At 39.5% G+C, this 24985-nt stretch overlaps 1 pseudogene; it reads left to right on the top strand.

Annotated features, from left to right (window-relative positions):
• The first annotated feature begins 1615 nt into the window (after window positions 1-1615).
• On the top strand, window positions 1616-23098 carry LOC121745829 (annotated as a pseudogene).
• The last annotated feature ends 1887 nt before the right edge of the window (window positions 23099-24985 follow it).

The following is a 24985-nucleotide window of genomic DNA, read 5'->3' as shown; positions in this document are numbered from 1 at the left end:
TGTATAGGCTCAATTGAATGCGACTATGCATTAATTATAAGAATTAAACAGTCAAGTATATCATCAACTACAAAAATAATACTCCACTATTAAGATAGAGAAATGATTCATGAGTAAATGTATTATAATACCTCGTGGATTAATGTTAACTATGTAGATGGAATATGAAGTAAGCCAAGAAACTAGTCTTCATTTATTTTTAGTTTTTTACAGTAGCATTAGTCGTTGGTACAAATATTGTAGCAAAAGCCTAGTGTATTGATATAAACTTTTTATTACAGTACATCTATTATAAAGTGTCACAAGTTAAATATAGTGATAGACCTTCCTTTAATTTAGTTGAGTTATCTTCAATGGGGTGAAGGGTGAATAAAAAAAGTATAATTAAAAAAAAATTAAAATATGATGACTCCTAAGTTGCTAAAATGTTGGGCCTTTGCATAGTTACAAGCCTCCTATTATGGCCACCTACGATTCTAAAAGGGCACATTATTAAATTACATACACAATCAAATAAAAATGAAAGATCAATATATAATTATTAGTTAATTTTAAACTTTAAAGTACAAAAATAAATTCTAGTCCAAGTTTAGTAATTTACATAATATTCATATTAAAAATTTACTTATTCATTGGAGTACTATATTTAAAAATAAAAATATAGTCATGTAAGTATTCAATACAGTATACATTCTAACTGTGCGATCTGTTATAATCTTTGCCATATAAACATCGCAACTATTCAAATAATTTTAAGAAATGAGATTATTTGATAATGCACAATGAATATTCTAACGTGTGATTCTCTAAAAATAAGTCAATGAAGATCTTCAATTGTATATCCATATTAATATAAGCACTTTATATTCGAAAGTATACAGTACAAGAGTTGGCTTGTAAAAAAATCTAATTAACAAAATCAATAGTTTGATTTTCTAAATAATAGAACCAAAAAGACTACAACGGATTGCATGGCTAAGTTTACAATTAAATAGTCTTAGAATAATAATATTGGATTCCAAATTGTAATTAGTAATTTTTATAGCTATAATTTCACAACTTTAGATACTTAATGATTCATTACTATAAATCCACACCTACCAAAAGAAGGAATTAGTCTTAAATTCACTGGGACTAAAATTGGACGTGTAATCAACCTCAGAAGATTGAATTGATGAACTTTGTCTTAAATTAAAAGTTTGATATTAGAATTGATATTTGATTCCATTAAGATATTACGAATTAATTTAGAACTTTGATTGTTATGAAATAAAACTGGATATTTTGGGATTTTAAATAATTTAAATTGAACAATTCAAATGAGTTTTGAATTAAATTTTTGATTTTAATCGAATGACTAACTCTAATATTCAATTGAACAATTGAGGATAATTTGATATTTAATTCAATTTATCTTATGTACAAGGATATAAATATCATAGAAATTAGAATTGAACCGGAAGTTATTATTAAACCGATTTTTTCCTATTAAACCAGTTTTATGGTTGGCCATAATGTGACCACATATACTTACCCATTTCTAAATTTTCCTTGATATCTAAACTCTTGAATATATAAGTAATATCTATCAAATTTATCACATTCGCAAAGAAAAATGGCGTATACTATTACTCTCATCAAAACACTCTTCTTCATTCTCAAATTCCTTCTAATCGAAGGAAAGTTTATGATTCCTGCTGAAAAATCTCAGTTGGAAAGGTGGTTCGAGACCACGAGGGACGATGTTTCTGCCGCCTCGAGCTATCCAACGGTGATCAATGTCCGAGTGGATGGAAGTGGGGATTTCAAGACGGTGACCGATGCCATAAACAGCATCCCCTCGGGGAATAATGAGCGCGTGGTGGTGTCGATTGGCCTCGGAAATTATACCGAGAAGATAACTATCGGTAGGGATAAGCCGTTCATTACGTTGTGGGCCCGACAACATGCCGGTTTTGGTTTTTGACGGCACGGCCAAGACGTACACCACCGTCGATTCCGCCACCTTGACTGCCGATGCCGACCAATTTTACGGCGTCAATTTGATTCTAGTGGTTAGTACTCTATACATCAAAACTAATGAAAAATAGTAACTACTCACTTCGTCCCACCATATGCGATTGATTTTGTCCTTGATTTTCATTTTTGGCTAAAAACAGAACATCTAACTGACTTACTTACTCTTTCTTATATTTTGCTCTCTCTTATTTTAGGGCAAGGATTACCTGCCCTGCACAACAATGGTTGTGCTAAATGAAAACATGCTGCGGAATCCATGAAGAAGAAAGATGAACTTGAATATGCTAAATATGTATTGAGAAAGAAGTCACTATCGTCCGTTGATCCAAATAAAGTTACAAGATCCCTTACATATATTCCTCATTCGAACAATCTAGAATCTTGCTCTAATCTACACAGTACAAGATTAAACATATTTTACAACCTTAATCAAAACTAACTCTGCGAATCATCTTTCTTCTTCAATCCTTTGATCAGCACGTCTCTCCAAGTACAAGGGTGGTCCTGCACCTTGGCTGTCACTTTTGGCTCATTCACAACTTCAGCTCGTGTGAGGTTGGTGATTGGTTTCTCTCGTGCACCACACGCTGTACTAACACATTGATCATCAAGGCTTGAAAACTTGACATTGCACACTATGGCCGGATCACCTTTGCTATCACTTCTAACACGCCCCCTCAAACCGAGCGAGGCTAGGGATATTACACCCAATCTTTCTCTTAGCTTCGCGTTGGGTTGATGGCTCAAGGGCTTAGTGAATATATCTACTATTTGATCCACAGTTGGCACATGTCTCAACTCAAGTTCCTTACCCAGAACTTTGTCACGAACAAAATGTATATCCAACTCTATGTGCTTAGTTCTTGCATGAAGTACGGGATTTGATGTCAAAGCTATGGCACTCATGTTATCCACCCAAATCACTGGGCTGCCTTTCCTCTTAATCTTCAATTCACCAAGCATTGAGGATAGCCAAGTCACCTCTGTAGCCGCTTGAGCTAGACTTCTATATTCGGCCTCCGTGCTTGATCTAGCTACCACGGTTTGCTTTTTGACACACCATGACACAAGATTTCTTCCATGATAAGCACACACCCCTGTGGTAGATCTTCTATCATCCAAGTCAGCCGCCCAATCTGAATCTGAAAAAGCCGAAATCTCACCAGTAGACTTCCTAATCTTAATTCCATAATCTAATGTTCCTGAAAGATATCTTAAAATTCTCTTTACAGCTCTCCAATGTGTGTCTAACGGTTCTGCCATGTATTGACTCACCTTGTTCACAGCAAAATTGATGTCTGGTCTAGTAATGGTTGCATACTGCAAGGCACTAACAATGCTTCTGTAAAGCTTTGGATCAGACACTGGTTCTCCATAATGTTTGCTCAGTTCTGAGCTTGAAATCATGGGCGTTGGACACCTTTTAGCACCTGTCATGTTAGCTTTCTTTAGAAGATCTTTGATATAGTTGGACTGACAGAGATGAAGGCCACCATCAGTAGTCTTGACTACTTTAACTCCTAGAAACAAACTCACCTCCCCAAGATCTTTTAAAGAAAATGAGGAGTTTAGCTGAGAGATGACCTTCTGTATTGAGGCTTGAGAGTTCCCTGTAATAAGCATGTCATCTACATAGATAAGTAGATAGATTATATCATCACCTCTCTGTCTAATAAACATGGAAGCATCTGCCTTTGATTCAGAGAAGCCAAGGCTGAGCAGAACAAAATGCACAGTAAAGAACCATGCTCTAGAAGCTTGCTTCAGCCCATAATTTGCCTTGTTGAGTTTACATACCATATGAGGTCCACATTATTCAAAACTAAGAGGCTGTTTCATGTAAATGTCTTCCTTTAGCTCACCATTCAAAAATGCATTGTTCACATCAAGATGAGTTACTGACCATCCAAGAGAGAAAGCTAGATTGAGTATGATTCTGATAGTAGTAGGCTTCACAACGGGGCTGAAAGTCTCATTAAAATCAAAGCCAGGCTGTTGAGAAAAACCCTAGGCAACCAATCTGGCTTTATGTCTAGCAATAGCACCAGATAAATGGAATTTAATCTTGAAAATCCAAGTGCAACCTATAAGATTCTTGCTTGGAGGGAGTGTTGTTAATATCCAAGTTTTATTTTTAAGAATTGCAATAAATTCACTCAGCATAGCAGTTTTCCAGATGGGAATGAGAAGGGCTTCTAGAGCTGACCTAGGTAAAAGAGAAGGTGACACACAGAGAGTGAAGATTTTTGGCTGGAAAATTCCAAATTTTGATCTGGTTGTCATGGAATGAGTTGTTTGAGTGGCTGGTGGATCTGGATCAGGAGCTGAATGGGACTGAGCTGATATTGGTGAATCATGTGGCTGGACATCAGGATCAAGCTGACCTACTGATGAGGGGCTATTATCAGGTTTTGAGACAGGAATTGAATGATTTGATGAATCAGATGCAGAGGGTGTTGTATGGTCTGGAACAGGAGGTGTAAGGATGGGAAGAAAAGATGAGTGATGGCATGGTGAGACTACTGGAGATTTGAAAAGGAAAAACAGATTCATAAAAAATGACATCTCTAGTAACAATCACTTTTCAATCAGGGAGGAGCACTTTATACCCTTTGTAAGAGAGGCTATATCCTAGAAAAGTTCCTCTAACAGACCTAAACTGGAGTTTATGTTTGTTATATGGGTCTAGTATAGGGAAAACACAGACATCCAAAGACTTTCAGAACTGAATAGTCAGGTTTCTTAAGAAAAAGTTTCTAATGTGGGGAAATGTTATTGATGACTTTAGATGGCATGAGATTAATCAAGTGAACAGCTGTTACAAAAGCATCATCCCAGAATTTTTGAGGAAGGAAAGACTGAGCTAACAAGGCCAAACCAATTAAACTATGTGGCTATGCTTTCTTTCTGCTAGGCCATTTTGCTATGGGGTATAAGGACAGGAGACTCGATGAACAATCCCACTCTCTTTTAGAAAAGGAACTAAACCCTGAAACTCACCTCCCCAGTCAGATTGGAGAATTTTAATCTTTGATCCCAAAAGGTTCTCACTCATGGCTTTGAATTGCTTGAAAACAGTGGCAAGATCATTTTTGTTTTTGAGAAGAAAAATCCAAGTAAATCTAGAAAAATGATCAACAAATGATACATAATATGAATATCCATTTCTAGATTTAACTGGAGATGGGCCCCAAAGATCACTATGGACAAGCTCAAGAGGTGAATTATGTTGAGAAGAAGACTGAGGATATGACAGTTTATGAGCTTTTGACACACACTAAGGATAACAAAGTGAAGAAACTTTCATTGTGATAAGGCTAATTTCATGCATTGATTAAAGGGTTGAATTCATGCATTTATGGGGTCTAACACATGTTTTTAAGCCAGGTGTGTAGTAAGTTTCACCAAGTCCAGGAAGAAAGAAGGACGATTGCATGGAGAAGGGAATTGGCGATAAAAGTGAGCAATATGGGAAAAATGACTAGAAGGAGGAAACAACGAAGCTGAAGGGCAGAATTGAGATTTCTGCGAAGGCTTCTAGAAGATCCTCCGCGCCTATATAAGGGAGAGAGCATGCAGAAAAGAGAGAGGTCCGAATTGGAGTTTTTTTTCGGCTCCTTAGGTTTTATTTTGGTTCTCTTAGCTCACTTACTTCTACACACTTGGGGGGATGTCCGGGTAGTTGTAGGGGATTACGGGTTTCAATATCTGTTTGTTGTTGGGTAACACCGTCCTTGCGTGGGATGAAGATACAATTTACCGCTTTTATTTCATTCCGTTGCTGTGAATTTCACCGAGCTTCGCTGTTCGAAGCTCGACTCTGTTTTTCTGTCGAATTATCATGGATTTATGCAATTTTTGTTTTCTGATATGGTGATGTTTATTTTAAGTATGGATGATGTTTTATTTCTGAGCTCGTAGTTATTTACTCAATTGGATGCTTTTCGCATTTGCTTTTCGAATCGGAGTAGAATCGTTGATGATTGTTGTTGATCAGAACAGATTTGTTGAATTGGAGTTTATGGAGTTGATTTTGGTGGTAGTTGGGTTCGGATTGCTTGGATCCGGAGTGGATTAAGCATCTGATGTGTGGATCTGAAACAGAGTAGTCGTAGTTTGATGTCTCATTTCCGTGTCTTTATTTCCTTCTGTCTAGCATATATAGATCTGTTTTATTTCCGGCTAATCGCAAGTTTCCGACGACCGAACTTTTACATTCTGTTTGAATCTGGAAATCTACTCTGTTTTCTTCATGTTCGCGTCTGAAAAGCATGTCGTTGTTAGTTAAATTCATAGTTCGTTAGTTGCAGCTTTTCATCCGTACTTTACTATTTTAGGGAGATGGTCCCCACTGCTTGCATTTTCTCTGTCTAGCTAATTTAGGTAGTTGTTTACTAGGTCAAGGAAATTTGTTTGAGAGATTGAAGTTACGAATATGTTCCATGCCTGCATGATGTTTTCAGTTTCCTAGGTCTAGTGTCATATTTTCTTCCTGAGTCTAGTAATAGTTTACCTCAACCCAAAATTGCGTGGCAGCAGCCAATTCCCTTGCCAGAATCTCCCAAATGCTTACTTACGCATCCATCTTCGTGGGATCGATCCCTACTTCCCTGTACTAATTCATAGTATAGCGGGTTGAGGGTTTTGAAGGAGGAATTTGTGTGTCCAACGACTGAGACTTCTGAGATCCTCTGAGTTACTAGACCTCGTGATCTAGTGGATTCTCTGGGTTTGAGAAGCCTGACCTAGCATAAAAGCACACACGGTTCTGAACAAGCTTTCAAATGGCGTTGTTGCCGGGGATGGATGGCGTAGTTTGTGATTGTGTTTAGAGATTTTGGCGTATATAGTTTTGATTTGTTTTTCTTTCTCTTTATTTGCAGTTTATGAGCAGAGGCTCACAGTTTGGACACTGAGGTAACTCATCCGGGTGTAGGAACGATCAGTTTACTTGGAAGGTCAAGGACACAGCATCTACGGGCACTACCAGATCGGGATTATCTACGGGAGATCCATTTTTGTTTGGTTCAGAGAGTGACGATGATTGGAGTTCGTCAGGAAGGGAGGATCCCAAGTCAACTTTAGAAACAGATACAGAGGAGGCAGAGATCAGAGACATGGCACACGTAGTCGACCCAGATCCGGAGATCGGTTCACTCACTGCCCATTTAGATGGTGAGACAGCCCAGGCTATAATTATGAATCCGTGTCAGAGGGCCATCGATATTAAGACAAATGTGTTAGGCATTCTATCGACGATCTCTGGACGTAGGAACGAGTGTCCATACGAGTTCTTGAATGAGTTTAGCAAGCTGTGCAGCATTCAGAAAAGGCGCAACGACACAACAGAGGAGGATTATCACCTACGTGCAATTCCATTTACCCTTAAGGGAGAGGCTAACACATGGCTACTGAGGCTACCTCCGGATTCCATCCGTACATGGAGGGATTTCAAGTTGGAATTTCTGGATTACTTTTTCCCTTCAAACAAGACCAACGCTCTGAAGAAGGAAATCGTGGAGTGTAAGCAGGAGTACGATGAGTCTCTTAGTCAGTATTAGTCGCGGTTTAAAGGATTGTTAGATGCCTGCCCGAATCATAGAATGATCGAGGCAGAGATTTATTATCTGTTCTATGAAGGAGCAAACCCTAAGTCAAAGGATCTGATGAATTCCTCAAGTGGAGGAAATTTTACGAAAAAGAAGGGAAGTGAAGCGAGAGAGATCTTGGGGAAGTTGATAGAGGCCAAAAAGGCGTAAGACAGCCCGAGGAATGTTATGAGGAGAGGGTCAGCAAATGCGCTGAGAGAGCAGGATGACGAAAGAGTCGAGGCAAGAATAGATAGGCTTGAGAAAGCACTTTTGAATGCAATCAAGAAGACTAAACCACCAGCCTCACAAGAAAAAGAAAAGCCTCCAGGTCTAGGAGAAGCTCCACCCCAGCAATATTATGGTCCTCAAGAAGGAGATTACCAGGCCCAAGTTAATTCTATGGGGAGTTGGAACCCAGATGGAAGCTGGAATCCAGGGAGACAGATGGATGTACCATGGAAAAACCATCCCAATTTTAGATTGTCTGACCACGATCCGAACCAGCCACCCTCACAACAGAACGCTCAGTTGGCACATCAACCAGAAAGGCAGACTAACTGGTCGGGAAGAAATCAGGAGGGGCAGAACAACTGGAGCAACCGGAATCCGGGAGATCATTCAAATTGGGGAAACAAGAGTCAAAACTACCAGGGGAACTCATATGTACCGCCACACCAAAGGAATTACCCAGGAAATTATCAAAATTCCCAACCTCTTTACTAGGGGAACCAAGGGCCAGGAAATCAGTACAACAACAGTTCAGGAAGTCAGGGGAACTTCCACCAGAACCAAGGTTCGGGACCGAGTCCCAGCCAACCCATTTCTAAGCCACCAAAGAATATTGATGATATGGTGCATGACCTAGTCAATTCGCAACAACGTATGAAGAACAACTTGCAATCTAACAATGACGTGGTGCATAAGCTTCAAGACGCTCAGTTAGAGCAGAAGGCAGCAATGGACATGTTGGCCAAACAATTGTCCTAGATCGCGACTTCCTTGAGCGAGATGCGAGGGAACGAATGAAAGATTCCTGCCTCAGTAAGGCCTCCAGACCGAGCTAACATCAGTCAAATCAGTTTAAGATCTGGGCGAGGTTATGATGGTCCAGTGATAAGGACAAATGAAGAGACACCTACCACAGAAGGCAAGGAATGGAAGACCTCAGTTCCCGGCCTTGAGAATTCGAAAGTAGGGAGTACCACAAGAGGAGATGACCTTCGGGAAGGTGATCTAGAGAAACTGCTACCTAGTGAAGTTGAACCATTTTTCCTAGACCCAGAGCCAGAAGCAGAGAAGGAATTAGCAAGGGAGGAAATAGGCGAGCTTCCAGCTGGAGGATCTACAAGACCAGGGAAACAATTGAATCCATTTCCGCACCGAGGAGAGGCTAAGAAGAAGAAGGATGGAACCAGTGGATTTCATGGATATCTTTGGAAAGTTGGAGATAAACCTACTGTTTTTACAGGCTTTGAAGCTGCCGGTCTTCAGCAAATTCATCAAGGAGTTCATAGCTGGAAAAACAAGACCCAGTGGGAAGATCCTGATTGGAGAAAACGTGTCAGCAGTGATTCAGAAACGCAAGATGCCTTCGAAATGCGCTGACCCAGGTATGTTCACCTTACCCATTTCCATTGGTGATGTCGGAATTGAGCATGTCATGTGTGATTTAAGGGCATCGATAAATGTTTTACCGCTTTCCATATACAAAAGGTTGGTAGGAGTAGGGATGATGGATACAAAAGTGGTGATCCAATTGGCGGATAGGTCGTGCATTTGTCCAGAAGGAGTTTTAGAAAATGTTATAGTCAAGGTGCATGATTTTCTGTATCCGACCGATTTCCATGTTATTAAAATAAGTGATAATGAATCTGCCGAGTCTAGCGGGGTGCTTTTAGGACGACCTTTCCTGCGTACCGCTAAGACCATTATCGATATCTTTGATGGAACAATATGTCTGGACTATAATGGGGAGAAATATACATTCAGCATAGATGAAGCAATGAAGAAACCTCTAGATGTAGAGAATTTGCATGATATCGATGTTATTAATCCCCTGGCCTAGGAATATCTTGAGACCGAGTTGATGTAGGAGCAAAATGAAAATTCGGAGTTAAGTCACTCTATTGACAGAGAAGTAGCTGGTTGGTGTGAGGCAATGCACACGAAGGAGTTAACGGATGAGGAGCTAGCCGAAGCTATTTCGGAGTTTTGTAAAAATCCAGATACAACTAGGATCAGCCCATGTGGCTAGCATGGAAGATTCTTCTGGGTCTGGAAAGGGAATGATAACAGATGCGACAGAAAATAATCCCTTGCCCCAGGAAACGAGCATCCCCAAGAAGGAACTGAAGACGCTCCCACCAGGCCACAAGTATGCCTATCTGGAAGAAAATGAGACTTTTCCGGTCATCGTCAACAGCAACTTGACCGAGGAACATGAAAGAAATCTATTGGAGGTAATCAGAAGGAAAAAAAAGGCAATAGGATGGACTCTCTCACACCTAGTAGGGACCAGTCCGGATCTTTGCATGCATCACATCAGGTTGGAGGAAGGAGCTAAAGCCTATAGAGATCCGCAACGAAAGCTAAATCCAAACATGAGGGAGTAAGTTCTGAAGGAAGTTTTGAAGCTGCTGTCCCTAGGCATCATTTACTCCATACCAGATAGTGAATGGGTCAGTCCGGTTCATATGGTGCCAAAAAAATCAAGAATTCAGGTAGTGAAGAATTAAAAGAATGAATTGGTGCCCACTTGACTTGTCACTGGGTGGAGGATGTGCATCGATTATAGGAAACTGAATGAAGCAACCAGGAAGGATCATTTTCCTCTACCCTTCATTGATCAGATACTAGAGAGGCTGGCTGGAAAGCAATATTTTTGCTTCCTTGACGGATACAGTGGATACTTCCAGATTTATGTAGATCCCGAAGACCAAGAGAAGACTACATTTACGTGCCCATTTGGCATGTATGCTTATAGAAGAATGTCGTTTGGGTTGTGCAATGCGCCGGGCACTTTTCAACGTTGCATGATGAGTATCTTCTCGGATCTACTAGAGGATTGTATCGAGATTTTTATGGATGACTTCACCGTATATGGGAACTCTTTCGAATCCTGTCTAGCTAGCCTGGACGTAGTATTGAGGAGATGCCAGGAAAAGAGTTTGGTCCTTAACTTCGAGAAGTGTCACTTCATGGTACCTGAGGGAATCGTCATTGGGCATGTAGTCTCGGAGAAGGGCATACAGGTGGACCAAGCAAAGGTTGATGTGATTTCAAAATTACCTTACCCTACGAATCAGAAAGAAGTCAGGGGATTCCTAGGGCATGCAGGTTTTTATAGAAGATTCATAAAGGACTTCGCGAAGATTTCCTAGCCGCTCACCCATCTGTTGCATAATGATGTTAATTTCATCTTCAACGAAGAATGTCAGAAGGATTTTCAACTATTGAAAGACAAATTAATATCTGGCCCTATCATCAGGGCACCCGACTAGAATCTACCGTTTGAAATAATGTGTGATGCAAGCGATTACGCAGTGGGGGCAGTACTAGGTCAAAGGATCGATGGAAAAAGTTGTGTGATCTTCTATGCCTCGAAGACACTCAACCAGGCCCAGAAAAACTATGACACCATGGAAAAGTAAATGTTAGCCGTTGTGTATTCATTTGAGAAATTTCGACCATACTTATTGGGGTCGAGAGTGATAGTTTTTACCGACCACGCGGCTATTAAGTACTTGCTGGCGAAGAAGGAGTCCAAGCCAAGGTTAATCCGTTGGGTGTTACTCTTGTAAGAATTTGATTGGGAAGTGAGAGACAAAAAGGGGACAGAGAATAAAGTGGCTGACCATCTGAGTCGGATTTTCCATGGAGAAACGGAAGAAGCTATACCTGACGCATTCCCAGAGGAACATCTGTACTACATAGGAGAATCTCCTAGACCTATCAGTTGGGAGAAAATAATGGCAATAACAGGTCCAGGAGATGCTGAGAAAGGGAAGTGTCAGCTGAACGCCGAACCATGGTTCGCAGACCTGTCAAATTACTTGGTCACAGGAGAGGTGCCGAGTTCACAAGAAATTTCTCAGAAGATGAAGATTAAGAACGAGGCAAAATATTATTTCTGGGACGATCCTTATTTATGGAGGATGGGAGATGACCAGGTAATCATGAGATGTATCCCCGAATGGGAACAGAGGGATGTGCTTAATCATTGCCATGCATTGGCATGGTGGAGGTCATTTTGGGCCGAGAAAAACTGTGAGAAAAGTCCTAGACAGTGGATTTTATTCGCCTACATTACACAAGGATTCCTTTGAATTCTGTCAAAACTGCGAGAGGTGCCAGCAAACTGGAGGAATTTCAAGGAGAGATGAGATGCATCAAGTCTCAGTAATCGTCTGCGAAATCTTTGACGTCTGGGGGATGGATTTCATGGGTCCATTTCCATCTTCATACGGGAATACATACATCATTGTGTCTGTAGATTATGTTTCAAAGTGGATAGAAGCCAAGGCTACCACGTCTTGTGAAGCCAAAGAGGTGGCTAAGTTTCTTAGAGCTAACATTTTCAACAGGTACGGTGTGCCCCGAGCTATTATATCTGATCAAGGGACACATTTCCGTAACCGAACCATAGAAGCTCTGATGAGGAAATACGGAGTCCACCACAGGCTTTCAACTCCGTATCATCCTCAGTCTAATGGACAGGCGAAGATCTCAAACAGGGAGATCAAAGCAATACTGGAAAAGACGGTAAATCCGTCAAGGAAGGACTGGAGTAAGAGGCTCGGAGATGCATTGTGGGCTTACAGGACTGCATACAAAATGATTATTGGGATGTCGGCCTACATGTTGGTGTTTGGCAAGATGTGCCACCTGCCCGTGAGAGTGGAGCACAGAGCATATTGGGCGGTGAAGGAGATCAATATGATACCCCCGTCTTGTGAGGAAGAGAGGAAATTGTAACTTCAAGAGCTGGAAGAGTTAAGGTTAGAGTCATATGAGTCTGCAATGTGGTACAAAGAGAAAATAAGGCTCTGGCATGACAAAAACCTCCGGGTCAAGGAACTACAAGTAGGTCAGAAGGTCCTCCTTTTCCAATCTAGGCTCAAGCTGATGCCTGGGAAGCTAAAGTCCAAATGGATCGGGCCATACAAAATTGTTGGCCTTCGAGCAAATGGAGCTGTGGAAATCCAAGGAAGTGCATCAAACTCTACTCCTTTCCTTGTTAATGGTCATCGAGTAAAGGTTTTTAGGGATAATTATGAGTTGTGTGTGGTGGAGGAAGTGCCACTACGCGCACTCTCTATTATCGCATAATCGGTCTAGTGAGTAAGTGCTCTCGACGAATTCCTGGGTCAGGTAAATGGTGATGTTTTTTTTTCAATCTACACACTGAACCAGGGGATCTCGAGAGTACTCAATTGAAAGTGTAAATAGTTTAATTGCTTTTCAAACAGTAAAAAATACCAAACAAAGAAAAAAAAATCTAATCTTCCAAAAATATTTTCGAAACACCAGACTTCTTAGGGATATTGTTTTGTCACATGTGAATTCTTGACCTGGGAGTCTGGCGTTTCATTTGATTGTTTTTCCTAAGTGTGGAATTGCAGAGAATAGCGTTTACACGGGGCAGAGAGATTTTTCAGACCAGATTTTTGGGAGGGAAGTTGTGAAATTTCAAAATTCAAATCATCGCTTTATGGAAAGGCGTACGGTTGCTTACATCACGCCTGCAACCACCTGCAACCGTTCCCATCCCTATCTAAAATACCTATTTCCCTCCGTATTCTTTTATTTTCCACAAACCGAACTCTCTCTCACTCTAAAAATCCCACAAATTTTCTCTCGCAATTTCCACAGTTCTCTAACCCTAATCGAAAATTTGTCACAAGTTCTTGTGAAATTTTGCAGATTCAGGTCATGGAGTCTACATCCAAAGCAGGGAACCCCACCACATCCGCCGATTCCGGTGCGGCGGCGTTCATGTCAGATTTGGTGCAGAAATTTGGAAGTGCGGAGGAAGCGATGAAGGCTTTCGCCCTCTTCACGGCAATGATGGAAAAACCAAATCCTACCGCGTCAGCAACCACCACAACCACAGCGCTACCACCGCCTACGATTCCGGTAGATTCGACGGCCCAACCCACTATTTTACATACAGAGGCCGAACCGACCATTAGCACGCCGGAGAAAGACGTTGTGGTAGGCGAAGAAAAAGCGGATGAGGCTAATCTGGCGGCGGGGTTTGAACAGATGGATGTTAGAGACCAAAGGTTAGCCCGTGTTGTTGAGGGGGAAACCCTGGTGTTTCTACAAATGTTGGTGAGGGGGAAACCCCTGTTTTTGAAGGAGTGGTGATTGAGGGGGAAACCCCTGTTTCTGTTGTGAGTGTTGCCGAAGGGGAAACCCTAGGTTTTGAAGGTATTGCTGAGGGGAAATCCCTGAAAAGTTTGTGGGCAGTGAAGCCCTTGGTGTTGATCTATTAATTGCTGAGGGAGAAACCCTTGTTTACATTAAGGGGGGAACCCCTAGTTTGTCTGAAGGGGGAGAAGCCCCCGTTACTGAGGACGTTTCGGTTCCCATGGAGAGCGGGCTTGAGTTGGTGGTTGATCTGGAAGAAGTCCAAGCAGACTCACTGGTGGACAAGAGAGAGGCCCAGCGTAGGGCCCGACGGAACTTGAGGGATGAGATTGAAGATCTCACTCTACCCACGGAAGAGGAATGCCTAGCCCCGGGAACAGATGGCGAACTAGCGGAGGAAATCCCTGGGTCTAGCAGCGAAGAGGACGCAGCAGAGGAGCGCCGTCCGGCGGCAGAACGCAAAAGAAAAGGCAAGCATGCAGCTACCTCCCGGATCAAGAAGTCCAAGCAGACTACAACGGGCAAATCTGTTGAGGCTCCACTCCCTGCCCCTACTAAAGTTCCCTTCGCCAAGGAACGAGCTGGCCCTACTCCGGATAGTGAGTCCGAAGAGGAAGAGATGGATGAACAAGAGGAGGAATTGAATTTTGAGCCAGCAGAAGTCTGGTTGACGAAAGGATTGTTGGAAGCAATGGAGAAGTTTGAGGATCCAAAGAGGGCGGCAACGTACAAAGAGCGGTGTGGTTCTGGCAAGCTAGTGAAATCCGGGAAACGGTACGATCGGGAAGAGTTACGGGAGATAGACTCCGATGAGGAGTTTCGTCAGTACATTGGTGCAATTGGGTTCAATTGGCTTTTAAAGCATAATGACGCGGAGGTGCCGACAACATTGGCCCGGGAGTTTTTCTCAACTTTCCACCTGAGACCCACCACCGATCTCGATGCTCATACGATTACTTTCTGACTTTTTACAGAAGAACATGAAATGAGTATCAGAGAATGGTCCCTCCGGTTGGGGTTGTTTACCCGCGCAGAAGACGACGAAGGCGTTTGGAACGAGCGCGTCGTGGGACCTCCGAAGTACACTCCCGGTTTTGAAACCGCAGTCTGCTTGGGAATTTGTGACCCATCCTAAAGTGGGGCAATTCAAGACTAGCTACTCGAAAGCCTTCCATATCGACAACCGTATCTTGCATTTTGCTCAGACTTTTATAAGCTATAATTTGATGGGGACCTCCAATTCTGCGTTGACCACAGCTGACCTCTATTTTACATGGTGCATGGCGAAAGGCGTGCAGGTACACTTGGGCTATTGGTTAGCCTAGGCTTGTCACCAGATGGCTGCAAATCCCTCCCGCCACATGTACACATGCTACCTTCTCGGAGCTTACCTTCAGCGAAACACAATCATGAAGATAGCAAAATCTGCGCCGAAGGTAGTAATGTGCGAGCCGCCCGAGATCTTCAACGTTGATTATTTCTTCAACAAGGGCCTGCTCTACATGCACGGGAAGGATGTGTGTTTTTATGAGGTCGGTAGAGCGGAACCCCAATTGAAGCCAGAGCAGGATGGTGTCGAGACAGTGAACAGTGAAGAGTACGAAGAGTACGAAGAAATGAAGACGGGCATGTGCATGATGCAGAAGGAGCTCAGTGACGTTAGAAAAGAGATGGGCGAGATGAGGAAAGACCTCGGCGGAGTCCGGGACGAGTTAAAAGTCCTCAGGGGCAGTATTACTGAGCTGGAGGGGAGGTCATCCGCACAGAATGATCGTATGGCGGAGGCCGTCACCTTAATGATGATGATGACCAAGTGGCCGAAGGAGAAGTTTCCCGAGTCCCAGAAGAAATTGCCCGCTGGACCCAGCAGTGTGCCCAAGCCGCCAGGGCAGGGGAGTTCTTCTCTCCAGCAGCCCCCACCAGCGTCCAGGCCCCTGATCACCCCGTCTGCATCTAAGCCCGTGTCAGTGAAGACGCCAGTATCGAAACCAAGTGAGAAGGAAGAGGAGAAGCCGGAGTCGCCGACCCTATGTTCTATCCCAGTTTGGCTCCCGAGGGGGCCAAACCCCGAATTGAGACCCCCTTGACCAAGTAACTTTACTTTTAGTTTTTTTTTTATTTTCTTTCAGTTCTTAGATGTTTATATGTTTGCCGTTTTGTGTTTATGCTTTGTGTTTATTTTTCCAGCATGCCTTTTGATGTATATTTGTCTGCGTTTTTTTATGTGTCTTCTCTCACTTAGACCAAAGCTCTCACTTAGCCCAAGCTTTGGTCTAAGTGTGAGAAGTTTGTGTTGCTTTTGGGCATGTTTTGGTTTTTGTTCTGTTGTAATTTCTCCCACTTAGCCCGTTGCTTGGTCTAAGTGTGAGAAGTTTGTTTTGTTGTGCGTTTTGTGTTGTTGTGATCTGTTATTACTTCCCTGTTTCCCCCCTTCACTGGGATAGCTTGGGGACAAGCTTGAGTGAAGCGGGAGGGGGAGAGAGTAGTACAGTTTGTGTTTAATATCGATAGGAGTCTTTAGGTCTAGGTTTTTGTGTGTCGCATGAGCTAGTGAATATAATAAGGCCAGATCCCCTTAGTGAGAGCAATTGAAGATAGGATGCATGTCAACTTTGATGCCTTTTTTCCTTTATAAGCTGAATTCGGTTTGAATGAAGTAAAGACGATAGAGGATTCCTTAGATGACCTAGTTGTGAAGCCCCACCATAAGCCTATACACTTAGAGCTAACTTGTAAAAAAGAGGGGGGCCACCACTTGATTGCTTAGGGAGAAGAGTCTGAAGGAAAAAAAAAAGAAAAAAAGAGGGTTTCTGGAGGTATAAGCTGGACGAATTCCAAGAAAATGAGGTATAAGCTGGACGAAGACGAAGTCCAGGGGAGAAATAAAATAAAAAAAATCGGAGGTATAAGCTGGACGAAGTCCAGAGAGATAAAATATATATATATATATATGAAAGGGGGAATAGAAAGAAAAAAAATCTTAGGGCAGGAAGCAATAGTAAAGAGAGCATGCAGAAAAGAGAGAGGTCTGAATTGGAGTTTTTTTCGGCTTCTTAGGTTTTATTTTGGTTCTCTTAGCTCACTTACTTCTACACACTTGGGGGGATGTCCGGGAAGTTGTAGGCGATTACGGGTTTCAATTTCTGTTTGTTGTTGGGTAACACCGTCCTTGCGTAGGGTGAAGATACAATTTACCGCTTTTATTTCATTCCGTTGCTGTGAATTTCACCGAGCTTCGTTGTTAGAAGCTCGACTCTGTTTTTCTATAGAATTATCGTGGATTTATGCAATTTCTGTTTTCTGATATGGTGATGTTTATTTTGAGTATGAATGATGTTTTATTTATGAGCTCGTAGTTATTTACTCAATTGGATGCTTTTCGCATTTGCTTGTCGAATCGGAGTAGAATCGTTGATGATTCTTGTTGATCAGAACAGATTTGTTGAATTGGATTTTATGGAGTTGATTTTGGTGGTAGTTGGATTCGGATTGCTTGGATCCGGAGTGGATTAAGCATCTGATGTGTTGATCTGAAACAGAGTAGTCGTAGTTTGATGCCTCATTTCTGTGTCTTTATTTCCTTCCGTATAGCATATGTAGATCTGTTTTATTTCCGACTAATCGCAAGTTTCCGACGACCGAACTTTTACATTCTGTTTGAATCTGGAAATCTACTATGTTTTCTTCATGTTCGCGTCTGAAAAGCATGTCGTTGTTAGTTAAATTCATAGTTCGTTAGTTGCAGCTTTTCATCCGTACTACTGTTTTAGGGAGATGGTCTCCACTGCTTGCGTTTTCTCTGTCTAGCTAATTTAGGTAGTTGTTTACTAGGTCAAGGAAATTTGTTTGAGATATTGAAGTTACGAATGTGTTCCATGCCTGCATGATGTTTTCAGTTTCCTAGGTCTAGTGTCATATTTTCTTCCTGAGTCTAGTAATAGTTTACCTCAACCCAAAATTGCGTGGCAGCAGCCAATTCCCTTGCCAAAATCTCCCAAATGCTTTCTTACGCGTCCATCTTCGTGGGATCGATCCCTACTTCCCTGTACTAATTCATAGTATAGCGGGTTGAGGGTTTTGAAGGAGGAATTTGTGTGTCCAACGACTGAGACTTCTGAGATCCTCTGAGTTCCTAGACCTCGTGATCTAGTGGATTATCTGGGTTTGAGAAGCCTGACCTAGCATAAAAGCACACACGGTTCCGTACAAGCTTTCACATTGCGTGATAAGGAATAATACAGCTGTTAAGAGCAAGTTTAACTACATCTAGAGTAGGATGTCCTAGTCTACTATGCCACAAAGACAAATCTAGACTAGAAGATTGACTGGAACTGCTGCTGGAATGTGAGTTGGCCAAGCTCATGGAATGAACAGCTGGACTCTCTGGACTGGAAGAAGAGATGGGGACAATGCCTCGCTTGATTGGGGTATGATCAACTAGGAAGTGATATAAGCCTCTCTCAAGAGTTCATTTGAGCACAATTTCCCTGGTGCTCAGGTCCTTAACAAAGCAAAAGTTTGGGTGAAATTAAAAAAAAGACTAAATTATCTTGAGCAAACTTGGAGACACTCAGGAGATTTTTAGTGATGTTAGGTACATGCAGGAGATTTTTAAGGTGAAGTTTTCTGGAAAAGTTAGCTGAGTGAGATTTAAAAACACTCTCTCCAATATTTGCAATATTAACAGCAGCCCCATTACCAAGCAAGAGATTCTTACCTCCAATGTATTCAGTGCTTATGTTGAGGTTGCTGAGATCATTTAGACATATGATGTGTTGCTCCTGAGTCTGGATACCAGCTTGAAGAAGCATTTGAACCATAACTGAACTCTGATTGAGCTCCAACAGAGAAGGAGCCTGATGAAGACCTTGGCACTGATTGAACCAGATGAGCTGAAGGATTGAAGAATCCTTGATTTTGTTGTTGATGAGCACTTCCACTGAACTGAACTTGAGGTGGTGTATAGTTTTGTTCAAACCTATGCCAACATTTTGTTGCAAAATGACCAGGCTTTTCACATAGCCTCTTCTGCCATAGCCTCTTCCACCTCGGCCTCCTCTTTGATTTCTACCTCCAAATCCTCTTCCACTTTCTAATTCAAACTTCTTGTTGTTGAATTTTGTTGCTCCATTTTCTGTCCAAACTGCTGCTGGACCAGATTCAGTGAAGGTTGAGATCCATCTGAGTTGATGGAATGAGTTCTAGTTGATTCCATTCTTGACTCAAAACTGAGCAAAAAGGCACTAACATCTCCAATGCTAAATGGATTTGATCTCGATGTCACTACACAGACTGCAGGATCATAGTCTTGGCCAAGTCCTCACAGGATGTGCAGAACCTACTCAGCTTCTGAAATTCTACAACCAACAGATCCAAGCAAATCAAAGTAGGTTCTTATCTTACCCAAATACTCAGTCATAGACATTCCATCCTTCTTTAAAGTCCGCATCTGCTGACGGTATTGCATCACCTTAGCTGTGGAGCGGCTTGCAAAGTTGGTCTCCAATGCACTCCATATATCTCTAGCAGATCTGAGTCCTACCACCAAGGTTAGAGCATTTTCTGACAATGAGGACAAGAGCCACCCAGCTACTCTCCTATCTTGCCTTTGCCAAGTTATGAAGGCTGGATTTGACACCATTGACTCTCCATCTTGGTATGGAATCAGCTGTGGAGGAGGATTAATCTCTCCTGTGATAAATCCTTCAAGGCCATAGCCATAAACCGCAACATCTACTTGTTGCTGCCACATGAGGAAATTTTCATCAGTCAGCTTGACTGAAATTGGAGGCAACTGAGAAAAAATTGGTGGCAGTGTTGCCAGCGGTATGGATTCGTTGGCTTATGCCATTTTCAGAAAGAAACAAAGAAACTAGGCTATAGGGGTAGGAGAGACAGGATCAAAAGGATCCTGCTCTGATACCATGAAAACATGCTGCGGAATCCATGAAGAAGAAAGATGAACTTTTTTTTTCTTAAATTAACTCCTATATAAGGGAGGAAATTACAAATAAACTCCTATACTATAGATAGGAGGAAATGACAACGGATGTCAAGAGGGCTCGAACTCGGCACCTCGTGCAATGATGTCTAAGCTCTTTGCCGCTAGGACAAAGGCTCTGGACAAGAAGAAAGATGAACTTGAATATGCTAAATATGTATTGAGAAAGAAGTCACTATCGTTCGTTGATCCAAATGAAGTTACAAGATCCCTTACATATATTCCACATTCGAACAATCTAGAATCTTGCTCTAATCTACACAGTACAAGATTAAACATGTTGTACAACCTTAATCAAAACTAACTCTGCAAATCATCTTTCTTCTTCAATCCTTTGATCAACACATCTCTCCAAGTACAAGGGTGGTCCTGCACCTTAGCTGTCATTTTTGGCTCATTCACAACTTCAGCTCGTATGAGGTTGGTGATTGGTTTCTCTCGTGCACCACACGCTGTACTCACACATTGATCATAAAAGGCTTGACAACTTGACATTGCACACTGTGGCCGGATCACCTTTGCTATCACTTCTAACACTAAACATACACACATATCTAATTATTTTATACTCCCTTCGTCCATAATTAAATATCCCATATTTGACTGGCATGGATTTTAATAAATTGTTTGACTTGTAGTAAAATGGCTTGAAAAGTTAGTAGACTATGAGGCCTACTTTTATATATTAGCTTTATAATAAAATTTGAGTGGAATGAGTTAGTGGAATGTAGGGTACTTACCAAACAGTAAAAGTAAAATGAGACATTTATTGGCGGCCGAGGGAGTAATAAAATAAATTAATACTTTAATATTATAATTTAAATACTCCCTCCGTCCCATAAAAATATGTGCACTTTCCATTTTCGTCCGTCCCACAAAAATATGTGCATTCCTTTTTTGGAAAGTTATATCAATTTAATAATGTAGGTCCCACTATCCACTAACACTACTTTAACTATCATTCTCATCCTCTCTCTTACTTTACCATACAATTCTCCTCATCTCTCTTACTTTACCAATTTTATCTTAATTTCCGTACCATACCCATTGCTCAAATTTTTATGGGATGTAGGTCGTATAAAATAATAGAATGTGTGGAAAAACATCCCCTTTTGTGCTATGTTGTGCTATCAGCCATAACAAGAGGATCCAAACCCCTTATTTTTATTTGGGTAAAGCTATGTGGCCATAATGTGGCTGGCCATAAATGACATTTCAGTAAATATAGGTATATTTGGATATTAATAATTTAATTGTCTCATTTAATGCTTAATTCAGTTGACAATACTATCCTTAGTCTTTAATTGTAGTTTCTTTTTAATTTATTTATTCCATTCTTTTTTTAGAGTAATTTGTTACTAAACTTTTTTTACTACTTTGTTTTTATTTTTATTATAGTATAGCATATTTAGGAATAAAGAGGGAGAAATTAGTGAGTAGGTTGTGATGACTATGTGGAATTACATTTTCTTATTAGTGAGTAGTCTGTGATATAGTAACACCAAGGTTAAATGTATATATATTATATTTAAAATTAATTATAAATTTTAAAATATAGAAAATAATTATATTTGAATTATTATTATTATTATTATTATTATTATAGTATCAATTTCACAATAAATTAACAGTAAATTAATCTATAGTATAACTATTTGAATTGCTTTTATATCAATACACTGTTGTATTTATATGTAGTACTAGTTTTACCACCCGTGCTATGCACGGGACAGAAAATTTTTAAATAATAAAGATACATTAATAGCTAAATTTATTAAAATAAAGTATATAAAGTAAATAATCACTAATAAAGTATATAGAGTAAATATTTCGGCTGCCATATAGAGTAAATAATATATAGTATAATTAAATTATTTTATTAAACAAGTAAATTTAAACATAAATACTCACTAATAATAGAATTAAAAATATCAGGAATATATTTATTATGATTCAAATTTAATTATTCAGTACATACTATTAAATAATCTGAATAATTTTTGTTACCTCATTTTGTATAATCAAAATACGTACGTGTTTGATTACAAATAAGTGCATGTTGATTACTAAATAAATTTATAATAATTAAAGATTAGAATAGTTAAAATTGATAAAAATAATTAAATTATGTAACTAAAGTGTATTGTTAAATACTCCATATTCTACTACTACATAAGTAAATAAATACTCCATATTCTACCACATAAAGTATTTAATATTTGAGGATAGATTAGTCTTTAAAAAATTGTTACTCTCTAGATGCATCAATTTCAACTATTAAGCATTAATTGCACAAAAGTTTAATAATATTTTAAGATTATGAATAAATATTATTTTCCGTGCCGGGGCAAGAATTCCGCACCAAGGCCAGACGGAAAGATGGATGGAGCGCATGCGTCGGCAGTGAGAGTAGGCGGAGACGCTTCAGCGTTCTACAACTGCAAATTCTACTGATATCAAGACACTGTTTTCGATTACAACGGGAGACATTTCTTCAAAGATTGCTATATTGAGGGGACTGTGGACTTCATATTTGGATCCGGCACCTCTATTTATATGGTAAGTCCAATTACCATTAACTAACACTACTTAGTTACACTCTAATTTGAAAATAATTTTGTATTTACAGAATTCGGAGATACATGTTATCCCCGGAGATCCAGTTGCATTCATAACAGCCCAAGCGAGGTCGAGCGATAAAGAAACAACCGGCTTCATATTCGTCCATTGTTCCGTGACTGGGTCAGGCCAAACCGCATACTTAGGCCGGTCCTGGTTTCCCTACGGAAGGGTGATCTTCGTGAACACCTTTCTAAGTGACGTTGTCAACCCTGAAGGCTGGTCCGACAAAATGAAACCTAGTAATGATAGGTAACATTAAATTCATAGTCAGTTGGGTCGTATTCTTTTTTTTGGTTAATAAACAAGAACGTAATTAATGTTGAATGTGTGCAGGACTTCGTTTTTCGGAGAATTCAAGAATGAAGGCCCGGGATCGAAAACTGACAAGCGGGTAACGTTTGCTAAGCAGCTTAGCGAAGAAGAAGCTAAGCCATTCATCAGCCTTGGTTTTATAGATGCTTCTTCATGGCTGATGCCTCCTCCTAAACTCTAAATATGAATTTCCTAGATGTATTTTTATTAGTTTTTAAATAAGTATATGTAAATAAATAAGTACACAAGGTTTTGAACTTTGATTTTAACTATAGTGAAATCAAGGTTAGTCATTTCAACGTATGATCAGAACTAAACTTTAGTTGTGTATTTCTGACTTAAGAAAATATGTTTGTAATGAATGAATCACTATTACTTTTTAAAAGTATTAGTCGCCCTTGATTGTAAATTTATATCAACTAATCAAAGATTGTTTCGTTATTGTATATCATAAGTATTTAAGGTTAAACTTGAAGCAAAAAATATATTTTGATTACGGGATGGTTGAGATTTTGGCGGCCATTTTGGAAGGGATCATTTTAATATATTGAATAAAATTTAAAATTGGTCAGTGATTTTGAAAGAATCAGTTCGCAAGTCTGTGAAAAATGCAAAATGGAGTATTATTTTAAGTCATTTCCTTTTCGTTTTGTACCCCTTATAGTCCTAGAACACTATAAAAAATTATCTTTTCAGGATATAAAAATTGAAATATCATTAGGTTTGATTCTTTTTTAAAAATAATTATGCAAAAAAGCGTCTTTAAATTGAAAATAATCTTTTACTTCTTTAGGACCATTCTACTTTTATCCCTTAATTTTAGTTGGAACACCAATAATAAGAATATTTTATAAGGCTATAGTATAATTATGCATACAAATAGCATTAAAAAATGTCTTTAGATGTTCTTTTTTAAAATTGAAGGATATAAATGTCTTTTCTTCTTTCCTTTAAAGTAATGATCTTCCTATTTCTCTTTAATTAGTTACTACTTTAAATGTCATTTATTTTATATTCTCATTTTTTATCAACTGTCGCTTTGTTTTACTAACCCGTTATTGTTATAAAGTTTGATAAAATGTATTTTATTTCATTTTAATTATTTTTTTGGAGTTTCTATATCACATTATATTATATACTCATAAAAATAAAATACTCCACATTTAATCAAACATTTAATAATCGTAATTGTTTATAGTTTACAAAAACGACAATTGATAAAAATGTGAATACAAAATATATGACATTTAGAGGAGAACGCTAATTACAGAGACAGATTTTATAAATACTACAAATAGTTCTGTATTAAAGAAGGGAAAATATATTTATACTCTTCTAGGATTGATCAATTAAAAATTTAATAATCGATTTGATGTAAGTACCTGGTGATCATTTATAAAATTAATCATATATGAATGTGCTCATATAGTATTCAAGGGTACTTTATTAGGGTTTCCGTCCATGAAAATTGTCTCATTTTATAATTTCAGGATGCTCGTGATTTATATTTTCATTTTGTTTTAGGTAGGTGTACCCTATCATTAATTAACTAAATCCTTACACTCACATTACATTATAAAATCAATATATAAAAGTGGGATTCACATTCTATTAACTTATTTCTCTGTTTTTCAGTGCAATTTCAAACAAATTTTTTAAAACTCGTGTCTAGTGAAAATGGCACGACAAATGGCGGACGGTGGAAGTAAATGGTTTACTTTTTTTAAAAATGTAAGCAAAAGTTTTAATAGAAGGATATAAATATTTTTATGCTTAAATACAGAATATGAATATAATTAAACGAAATGTGTATACTGAACACAAATATGAATAAAGTAAATTTAAAAAATTTACAACTCATTAATCTATATATGCGTTAGAATGGAGAAATCAATTTCTTGGAGAATAAGTAATCAAGAGATGAAGTTTTGGCAAGAATAATGGAGGAAATCAATTAAAGATTATAAAAATAAACTTTAGAGGATATTTGTGGAATTAGAGAATATTTTTCATGTACGTGTATAGCTAGAATTGGAGCGTATAAGAGGTTGTATAATCATTTTGAGAA

The sequence above is a fragment of the Salvia splendens genome, chromosome 8 (genome assembly GCF_004379255.2).
Source record: "Salvia splendens isolate huo1 chromosome 8, SspV2, whole genome shotgun sequence".
Lineage (NCBI taxonomy): Eukaryota > Viridiplantae > Streptophyta > Magnoliopsida > Lamiales > Lamiaceae > Salvia > Salvia splendens.
The sequence above is the reverse complement of the archived record's forward strand: the minus strand, read 5'-3'. Positions and strand labels throughout refer to the sequence as shown.